The following is an 11,545-nucleotide window of genomic DNA, read 5'->3' on the forward strand; positions in this document are numbered from 1 at the left end:
CGTTTAAAAAAATAAAATATATGCTGAGATCGAGGTAATATTTAAGTACTATTTACATGTTTCCGTTCGGAATTATCAAAGGCCGAAACTTAGAGTTATATGAGTTTCGTTGTAGTGTAATCTGAACTTATATAAAACAAAAACAAATAAATAGTAAAAACTTGGCAAAATGTCGCTGTGTTTTCGGATTCCGTTTAAAAATATATCATCAATGGCCAACCGGCGCCGGTTAGCACGAGAAAGAACCGACTGACGCGCTTTTGTAAACTCGGCCAAAATCGCGTAAGCGGTCATCGCGCCAGTCAAGAAATGGTTTGGCAAGTCATCGTGAATTATTTAATGCCAGAGCAATGTTTCCAAATTGTGGATAAGACACCATAATTGTGGGCGGATAAGACACCGAAATGTCGATTCGTCGTCGTTTTCAACTGGCTGGCATTTGTCCTTCGATTACGTCGAAAAGTTTACTTAAACGTGCTTAAAATGCATGAAATCACTTCTTACTTTCAATGGGTAGGGCATCCGCCTAACAGTTCTTACGGGATATTGTTGTAGCAGATTAGATACATTAGATTAGATTAGATTTGTCCCCCAAGTTCGACAAGTCTAAGCACTCAGTCAGGGGACCATTGTACTACACCCGGACAGATTTCAGTAGAAAGAATAGAGATAGGAAAGATAAACTGTAGTTTGAGGTCACTCTTCCACAAATCTCTTGGATTCATTGATGAATCTTAAGAGATCCGGAAGAGGAAGAGTATGAACTTTATCCATACTCAGTATATCGCAACCCAATATCCTAAGTCTGATTCTGGAAAACGCAGGACAGCTACAGAGAAAACGCTCGGCAGTGTCGTCATCCTCAAGACAGAATAGGCATATCGGGCTGTCGACGATCCCCATGGCAGCCATATGCTGACCGAAGACGTTGTGCCCTGTGATTACACCCACCAGTACTCTCAGGTCCTTTCTGCTGAGTTTTAGGAGAAAGGTCACTATTTTCCTGTTTGGTTCTTTCACAAAGCACTTGGCTACTCTGCACGAGTTCAACCCAGACCAACCTCCTCTATGGGTAGACCTTATGAAGTCGTCAATCTATGGTTGAATCGATGCAGAATTGGCATTTAAAAAGGGTGCAGGCCATGTGGCATACTTGCAGAGCCTTCATTAGCCAGTTTATTAGCTAACTCGTTCCCCGTAATACCACAATGTCCAGACATCCAAATAAGACTAACTTTGTAGTGTTTTGCAACACTGTTCAGTTTTATCTTATCTTCACGGACTAATTGCGGAGAGCAACGTGGGTTAGCAAGGACTCCTCTCCTGACGTGCCTGGGAGGTGGCTCAGGCTTAAGAAAATGTCTGCAGGTATCACCGGTAGCACCTCAGAAGAAACCGCTTGCTGAGCATTTTGTTTACTACTGTTTACGCGTACACCCTTCTTGGGTGTTTGGCCAAGCTCCTTCTCCTATTTGTAATGTGCGTCTTGATGTTGTTCCACAAATGGTGGGACCTACAGTTTCAAGCCGACTCCGAACGGCAGATATTTTTATCAAGAGCTTTTTCATGGCAGCAATACACTCGGAGGGTTACCATTGCCTGCCGAGGGGCGACCGCTATTAGAAAAAACTTGTTCTTCTTTTTTTGGTCTTTCAACGAGATTCGAACCTAATTCCAAATGGTAGTCACGCACCAACGACTTCGGCTACTGCGGCCGTTTCGCTTACTTGTTACCAAATTAGCGATTGCAGATATTAGGGCTAATGGTTCATCCCGGGATTTTGGGATATTTCTATTCTAATTCCGCATTGCTGCAGGCCAGTTACAATAGAATACAGCGAAAGTTGCATACCTATCGTGGATTTTTGCACTTAAAAACGGGAAAACATTGCAATTTGTATTGATAGCAACTCTTCTTCTATAAGATTTTATTCCCATTTTTTTCTACACTTGCACAACTTGCAAGAATTATTTCCTTATCCCGGGAATCATATAAACTATTCCTCTACGTATTTTTAGAAGCCATTACAAGTATATGAACAGCACATTTTTGCATTTTTCACCAAAAAAAAGAGGGGACCCTGCTTTGTATAATGAGCTTTCACAACAAGTCTCAGCTGAAATTGACAACCGTAAATAATCGACAGTAAACGCTATTCCCTTTACGCTTACCCATAACCTCATGCTAAATCTTCGTGTTGTAAATCTTCAATCCAAACCACAAAAAGGACCACGAAAAACAAGTGGATATTTATTTATAGGTAACTGCGCACAATAGCAACAACATTTTATGTAAATAATCCAATTATGTAAAAATGGAAGGCAGAGCAAAGCGAACGATGAACAAAGTACAAAAAAAATATATTTAAATGTAACTAGAACAAAATAAGGATAATAAAAGGAAGTTGAAAAAAATTACAATAGCAAAAAAAAAAAAACAGTAAAAAAAAGGAGAAAAAAATGTTGCTTCGAAGGAAAATAAAAATTTTGCTTTCCTTGAACCCAGAGCACACAAAATAATATTTATTGAAAACTTATTTGGCGTTTGTCGACAAGCAGCAAGTCCCTCTAGCTCTGGCATGCCAGATCCCAACTCATTGCAAGCTGGCTAGCAAAAGTGTATGTGAGGACGCTTGATTTCATGCACTTTGCCGCTTGTAAAATAAACGCATTGTTTTGCATCAACGCATTGTCACACAGCCGAGCCGCACAGTGAATAGTGAAGGAACGGCTAGAACAGACTGCAAGTACTGGTGTACTTGTAGTTGTTGGTGTCGGTTTACGGTGGTGGCATATGCATATATTGTTGCCACTGCAGCCATTGTTATTTCTACTATACTCGTACATCACCCCAAGCGATAGTGATGCACCTCAACTTGCGTGCCCTGCTACTTCGCCACCATCCATCCATCCATCCATCCATTTGCCGCCCGTTCGTCTTTGTCGTGAATTTATAAGATTCAAAATATTAAAAGACGTAAATAGTACATACATATGTATGGTATATGGTATATGTATGTATGTGTGTAGGAGAAACTCTTGCGGATGCAAAACATCATTTGAGCTGCTGTCGTTCAGTTAGTTGATACGAGTATGCTCCGATGACGATGAAGTAGCAAATGTAGGCGTGTATGTTCACGAATGTGCATACATATATATACCATATATATATATATATGTATGTGTGTAGGTGTTTAGGCAATCATACAAAACTTGAACTTGCTTACCAGCAACTCGACATCATTTTGCTTTGCTTCTGCTAAATATTAAGCCTACTGTTTCCTTAGCATTTTGCTTATACGCTAATAGGTTGCACTACCATTGTCTTTAGCTATCCATAGCCAAAACTCCAACACTGATATTCCTCATTTATGTATGGCATCGGCGTTTGTCACGTTGTTATATGTATATGATGAGCAGTCACAGCGACTACCAAAACAACCATCGCCATCGCCATCAACTATCATCCTCCTCTAAGAGCAGCCGCCAAGAGCTATCCACTAAGTATGGATGTTGGTTGTTATAGCATCAGCAACAGCATCTGCGTCAATATCAACATTTTGGTTGCGGCGCTTGGATTGGCAACCAAGCTGTAAGGCAACCAGCAGTCGGTAGGCTGGCAGGCGAACGATTCAATGCTGCTTGTGCGCTTCACATTTTCTGACATTTTCAGCATTCTGTGTTGCATTGAAAGGATGACAAGAAGGTTGGTTGGTCGTTCGGCCGCCACTTTAAGGCAGGTTCGTCTTCGCTATAACTGAACTTCGCTGCACGAACTGTATTGGAGTTTTTGGTGTTGCGCTATACTACCTACATACAAACGTACATATGTGGCTACTTGGTGACTGCTGCTGCCATGCAAAGGCGTTATAAAGGATACACCAACCTATGTGCCCTTTGTGTGCGCGCACAAACATCTACACCTGCAAACGTCGAGCAACACAAGTTAGAGGATGTATTGTAGCAAAAATAACCGATGGGGGAAAAATGAAATCAGCAAAGATGTGAAGCAAACGTTGAATGCACATAAAAACAATGCACGAATATAAAATAGCAAACGCAAACGCAAACGAAAGCAACAAAAACACAGCCAACAATTTAAAGCAAACAAAGAAAAAAAAAATAATAATAATCCTATAAGAAAATACGAGTACCACAGCAGCACACTTCGTCGTTTGCTATGATGCTGAAGTGTGGATATAAACAACAATAGCAAGAACAATGAATGTAACAACAAACAGCCAACAAACCAACCAACGAATCAACGAATCCACCACCCAAACAAACAAATACCCGAATACGTAAAACTGAGGCGAAAATCAATAAAAGTGTATGCACATGCCTACAAGAGGGTAGATGGAACAACACTACGTAGTTTCTCATATAGCATACACACACACACACACACACTCGCATGTGCACACATATTAAGTATGATATTTGCTAAGGCTAGAGTTATGCTCTATTATAATACCGGACTTACTCTTGAGGCTTAAACATTTCTTGGGAGTGCACAATTTGGTAGATGCTGTAGCGGACCTTTGGCAGACATTACACACGCGCATACATAGCCTACACAACCTGAAGTGGTATTGAAACAAATTTCTTGTTTGGCAAGCAGAGATGCAGCAAGTGCCTGGTTTCACTAGTCAAAAAGTAGACGAAATGACAGTTTGGTAAACATATAGTGGATTTCGAAAATTTCCATAATGATGTGTTGTTAGATTTTCTGTGGGGACATTTAGAGAGGGATTAGGAGGTGGAAGCCACCGTAGGCGAATGACTTTAAGTGTGGCTGTTATTCGCTGGAGCTACGATTCGAAATCGACTGCAGTAATGAAACACCAAATGATAGAAAAATGTTTTTGTTTTTTTGTGTTTTAAATGATGGACGCCCCCCACAGACAATGACAAACCTCTGAGTGTATATCTGCCATAGAAAACTGCTCGTAAGATAACCATCTGTCGTTCCATACACTGTAGGGGAACCATCAAGACACCTTTTGAAAACATTATAAATCTTCCGATTGAGCACGTAGGTTCGAGTCTCCGTGCATGAAATCCCAAATGTTGGAAAAAGGTTTTTTTCTAACAGCGGTCGCCCCTCGGCAGGCAATGGTAAATCTCCGAGTGTATTACTGTCATGAAAAAGTTCTTCACAAAAAAACTCTTTGCCGTTCGGAGTCGGCTTAAAACAATAGATCCCTCCATTTGTGGAACAACATCAAGACGCAGGCCGCAAATAGAAGGAGGAGCTCGGCCAAACTCCTAACAGAAGTGTTTTTGTTGTCGAACTGGTCCAATATTACTCTTGGAATAATGCAATTAGGGAGTAGCACCGTTTTACTACCACTGTTCTCGTGTGATGTCTGTGTTTTTTTGTTGTAGTCAGATCCAATGTCACTTTCTTTTGACGCTGACTCTATGTTTGCTATCGTCGAAGTCGAAGGAAGAGGCCACGACTTGCAAACAAAAAAAATTAATAAAGATATTTTTTTGGAGTTTTCCACAAAAACAAAACTGTATATAATTTTTCTTATTTAGAAGAACTGGCTCTAGTGAATAGATTTAGGTATATGACGTTTACTCGCTGCTATCCGTGGCCAAAAACCGATTTTCATTTATTTTTTACATTTTTTAATATGTTTAAGAAGTTCTTTCTTCGATCATTTGGCGAAATTCTGAAATTATCTAAAGGATAGATAGCTAAGGGTCAGGGGATTTTTTTTCTTTTTGAATTTGTATTTCATCATCGATTTAGCAGAAAGGTTAATTTCAGAATCAAACAGAGACCAAAAACTAACAAAAGAATGAACATAAAAATCCTGAAATCAAGTATTCATTCATATCAACTGTTCATTTCATGTTAAACATGAATTTAAAAGTTTTTGGTTTGTTGTAGTGAGATCCATTTCGTGAGCTCCAAACATAGCGGCAATTTTTTTATATCTATGTCTGAGATTTCATTAATTTACTGTAAGAAGAAAGGCTTACCGAAAGAGCGAAAACTTTTTTTCACCCCCTCCGCCTGACAGCTTCTGCAGATGGGATTGAAAGGAAGGTTAAAACTGGCTGTATGATCCCCTACCTTCCACTGACCTGTAAGGGTTGCTGTAATACGTGAGATACTTGGGCGAGTTACTTCGTCCACTGGATACTATTTTACGACGGCAATGTTCTTCTTGTTGTAGTGCATGTAATTAATTGCTTCCACCTTCTTTCGGCTAAAACATGGTGGTGTGAAGCAATGGATGTTTTTATTGTGTTGAATGGGGTAGCAACTACCACCGCCTCAGTTATGCCTTTTATTGCTAGTTTACCCGCTTTCTCATTACTCTCTATATTTTTATGATCGGGAACTCATATCAGAGTAATTTGAAGCCAATGACCAAAATATACTATTCCTTTCTCCACTATAAGACAAGTTTGATTGATATGGAATTGGAATTTAAGTCCTCGATAGCTGCTTGACTGTTTGAAAAGATGGCTACTCTTGCAACAATATCTTTGTAGTGAGTTTTAGTGATTTGCATGCTTCTCAGATTGCTAGTAGCTAGCTCTGTGGGAACACGATGGCTGAGTCAGGAAGTCTAACAGAAGTGTGCACGTCAATTTTGAATTTTATTTTTTTTTAATTAATGGAATATTTCACTCATTCAGTTTACTTCAACCTATCATAATTTTTTTTACAATGAATAAAATTTGTGTGAGTGCAAACAACCTGAGATCAAGGCATATATAGGAACAAGTTTTTTCGATTCTTGTAAGAGTCACTGAGTTGCTGAAGGCACAACTATTCGCCAATATTACTACTCATTCTTGCTGAGTTCCGTACAAAATAAGGGAAGAGCGATCCGAATTGTGAAATTTTCCGGATATGGGCCAGAACGTTATCTGTCCAGATAGACCTCGCAAAGTACAACAACTCAGTGATAAATCATCCGCCTTTTCCACTGCAACTTTCGCCGCGCGATTTCCATTAACTTGCTACTGTGCTCGACTCGTCATTTGTATCATTATATCCAATCTCAAATGAAACATTCTAAGATTGCGAAGCTTGGTTTGCCCTAATGAAACTGCGGCACGTTCACTTTATTATGAACTGTGGCATATAACTGTGTGCATTCTACACATAGAACTGTTTATTTATCATTCAAATTAATGTAGTCATAAAATATTTAAGCTTTTAAACGCTGAGAGTGAATAGCCCTTGAAAGGTTATCAACTTTTTCATTTCGACAAACACTTAACAGATGTTTTCAAACGATAATTTAATAACATCCCAAATTCATATTTAAAAACAACCAGTAGACAAAAAAAAATTAAATAAAAATATTTGAATTTAGTTGCAGGTGTTTGTCACCCATACCAAGGGGAAGATGTATACATTTACATATAAAGATGTACAGCTGTGAACGTAAGAGTAGCAGTACGACTGTGCAATTTTCTTTAAACGATGAAGGTTTTTATGAATATTTGAAAATAAAATTGAAAAATTATTAAAAAAAAAATATTTTTAAAATAAAATTGAAAAATTATTAAAAAAAAAAATATTTTTAAAATAAAATTGAAAAATTATTAAACAAAAAATATTTTTAAAATAAAATTGAAAAATTATTAAAAAACAATTATTTTAAAGATAAAAGTGAAAAATTATTAAAAAACAATTATTTTTAAGATAAAAGTGAAAAATTATGACAAAAAATTATTTTTAAAATAAAATTGAAAAATTATTAAAAAAAAAACAATTTTTTTTAAATAAAATTGAAAAATTATTAAAATAAACAATTTTTTTAAAATAAAATTGAAAAATTATTAAAAAAAAAATATTTTTAAAATAAAATTGAAAACTTATAACAAAAAAATATTTTTAAAATAAAATTGTATTTATTAAACAAAAAATTATTTTAAGATAGAATTGAAAACTTATTAAAAAAAAATATATTTATAAAATAAAACTGAAAAATTATTTTTAAAAAGTTAAGTAACCTCACGTAAGGTTATAAAAACGGTTATATGGAGGACAACGCAATTTTTAAACCCTTGAAACTTGCACTTTATTATATCAAAATTCAAAATCAATTCACTAAGTTCCGATTAAAGTTTGAAATTTTGATAAAAGTTTGCCGAATTTGTATAAGTTGTTTTTAGAAAAGATTTTAATTGAAATAGTCAAAATTTGTCAATGTCGCTTTATTTTGACGCTGACTCTATGTATGTTTGTAATCGAAGTCGAAGGAAGAGGCCACGACTTGGAAGAAAATAAAAAATTAATAGAGATATTAATTTGGAGTCTGCCACAAAAAAGAAAACTGTATATAATATGAATATATTTAGGTATATGACGTTTACTCGCTGCTATCCGTGGCCAAAAACCGATTTTCATTTATTTTTTAATATGTAACTTCTTTCTTGGATCATTTGGCGAAATTCTGAAATTAGCTAAAGGATAGATAGCTAAGGGTCAGGGGATTTTTTTCCTCTTGAATTTGTATTTCATCTCCGATTTAGAAGAAAGGTTAATTTCAGAATCAAACAGAGACAAAAACTAACAAAAGAGTGAAAATAAAAATCCTGAAATCAAGTATTCATTCATATCAACTGTTCATTTCATGTTAATTATGAATTTAAAAGTATTTTCTGTCTTTGGTTTGGTAGGATATTCTCTCTCTTTCGTGTTCTCATATTCTCTCTCTTTCGTGTTATATCGAACGAGGACGGTTTGATACTACCGAGTTTGCTTAAAGTAACATTAAATTTGGCAGTGTTGAACACTGGCGAATCAATAGGCGAAAGTCAAACTTTTAGCACGCAGTCGAAGTTACTCGCATAATTTTGTTTTGCCTCATAGCAGATTGGCCAACTCTGATAATCTATCATCCTTGGATATTGATTTGAAGCAAAAACAACCGCATTTAACATAAAAAAATGCTGTTTTATCCACACAATTCACAGGTGCACACTTGCACCGCCCCTCGGAAAAAATCTATATTTAGGGCTACGAGCCCCATCCAGCATATTCTCCGGTTTTAGGCCCCACCGACTATTTTTTATTTCCAAATTTGCACAAATGGCTGGTTGAAAAGACTTTTGGGCCGAATGAAGAGGTCATCACATAAACAAACGTCTAATTTGAAGACCTTAAGGGGTCCTGGAGGTCTATAGCTCGAAAATTTAGGGTATTTTCAGGAAAGCTTTTTTACAATAAAAAAGGCTTTTTATTTAACTTCTTTTACATACAAAAATAAAACAAATTTTTTTTTTACCCTCCCTAAAAATTGGGGCTGGACGGTGTTGTATTTTGGTTCTTCTATTTACCTGAAACACAAAACCAAAAAAAATTATTAATCAGCATGACTGTAGCTATGTCCCGCTACTAGAATTAAAATTAAAAAAAAAAAACAAATTTAAAAAGTGGCGCGGTTTTGAATTTGACACTCTAAAAATCATTTTTCACTTCAGTTTTTTTTTTATCAAAAAATACAAAATAATTGAAATAATAATATGATTCTAGTACGGCTGATAGCCATTGATGTTGTGAACAACATATTCCAATTTCAGACGATTCGGTTAAATAGTTTTTTCGTTTTTTGACAACACCAGGCCAAAAAAAGTCGTTTTGAGATAAATGAGTTTAAAGTTTGAGATACAGGAGCGCGCGGACTGTTCTCTAATAGTTCTCTACAGCCCTAGTTAATGGGCTGTACAAGCTATAATATTGGGAACTTCCGCATGAAATTTTCACAGTATATTTTTAAGATACTATACTTTCAAAATATTGAAAAACCAAAAAAAAAAGTTTTTTTTAGGAAATTTCCAGACCACCGGGTTCCCTTAAGAAAACATTGTAAGGAATAAAAAATTGTAAAAACGCTTGACGAAATGTATGGAGCCATAAGGAGATTAGTTTTAACAATAGAACGGTTTTTTGCGTAAACAAATATTTCTTCTTCAAAAAGCCACGAATTTATCAAACTGCCCTCGTATATTAACCAAAAACTAAAAATATTTCATCTCAAAAATATTGTGACTTCAAAAATATTTACGTTTTCGAGAATATGTAACGACAGTGCTATTTCCGTGCTCGGAACTGTACCACCGGTATAAATGTATATATAGTAAATACGCTTGTATGTATGTATGTGTGCAAAAATTAATAACAAAGTAAAAATAAATACTAGCTAAAAATAAAATGAGAATTCTCAATGCAGCGACTGATTTGCATAAAACACGCACGCAAGTTTATCGTTTGTCTGCTTTGTGAAAACAAAAGTACACAAAACAAACAAGTGAAATAAAAAAAGTTCGCCACCTTCATTACGGCCACAGACTTGGTCAACATCGTGTTACGTGCATTGGTGTAATTAAAGTGAAAATACAACAAAAAAGTGTTACACAAACGCAGAGAAGAGGAAGAAGAATAATAAAAATAAACATTAAAAATAAAACGAAAAGTTGAAATAAATCGAAAAAATCACAAATCACTTAAGAATTACTTTAATAGGTATGTAAGTATGTATGTATGTATGTAGATGTAGCTATGAAATTCTTTTAATGACGCTAAATCGCTCCTAAAACAACAATAACTAGCGTCATGAGCGGCTATTAACGAACAACGAAAGAGAACACGAACATGAACGAATCAAAAAGCCATTCAGACGAATAATTTGTACAAGTGTTACGGGTGCTTTGACACCAAAGAATTAAAAAGAATAAAGCTTTGTACCGCTTAAGTGTTTTTTTGCGCCTACAGCGTGATTTCTGTTCTTCAGGAGATTTGTGTGTTAAATACAGTTATTTTTTATGCCACTAAATGTTATTACCCTCGCGTATACGCTTATTCAGAATTAACGCCACTAGGCCACAAAACGGTTGCTTTGATTTCTGAAGCAAGCTTTGGAGTGCAGGGTTGCTTTGAAGAGGCCTCCAAAAATAGATTCCGCGAGCGCGGCATTCTTTATAAGACACTTTAGGGTTGTGTTAAAATTAAATGCATTCAAAAGCTGACAAGTGGACGTGCTTTTATGTTTTTTTTTTTCAACTCATTCTTCCATTCATTTATTCATTCAATTGTCGTTGTAAGCTCATTTATTGTTGCTTCAGCGGCAACACAAAATTGGTTGTAATCCAACTGCTTCACTGATAAGTGTAAACAAAGGCATGAACAGCGTACAATAGCACCGCACAATTTTTGTACTATGCAAAAGAAATGGTCGAACGAGACGGCGCACAGTGAAACTTTGTGGGATGAAACTCAAAAATTGCATTTTAGGGAATCCTAACATATTTTGTGTTGTTTTAAACGGAATAAATTAGTTAAAATAAAATTGTACTGGTATTTTTTTTGTTCTCTAGATTCGTTGAATTAGTAGAAAGCGCCCTTTTTGGGTTTCAAAAATATTATAAAGTAGCATCAAATGTACCAAAGAAAAATACAGCTATCCTTTTGGCTTGAACTATATCCGCCACCGCTAAAAAAAATCTGGAGATAACAAAAAGATACGATGCTCGACTTAAATACCAAGAACGAAATGCGATATCGTTC

Source organism: Anastrepha obliqua, chromosome 1 (genome assembly GCF_027943255.1).
Source record: "Anastrepha obliqua isolate idAnaObli1 chromosome 1, idAnaObli1_1.0, whole genome shotgun sequence".
NCBI classification, from domain to species: Eukaryota; Metazoa; Arthropoda; class Insecta; order Diptera; family Tephritidae; genus Anastrepha; species Anastrepha obliqua.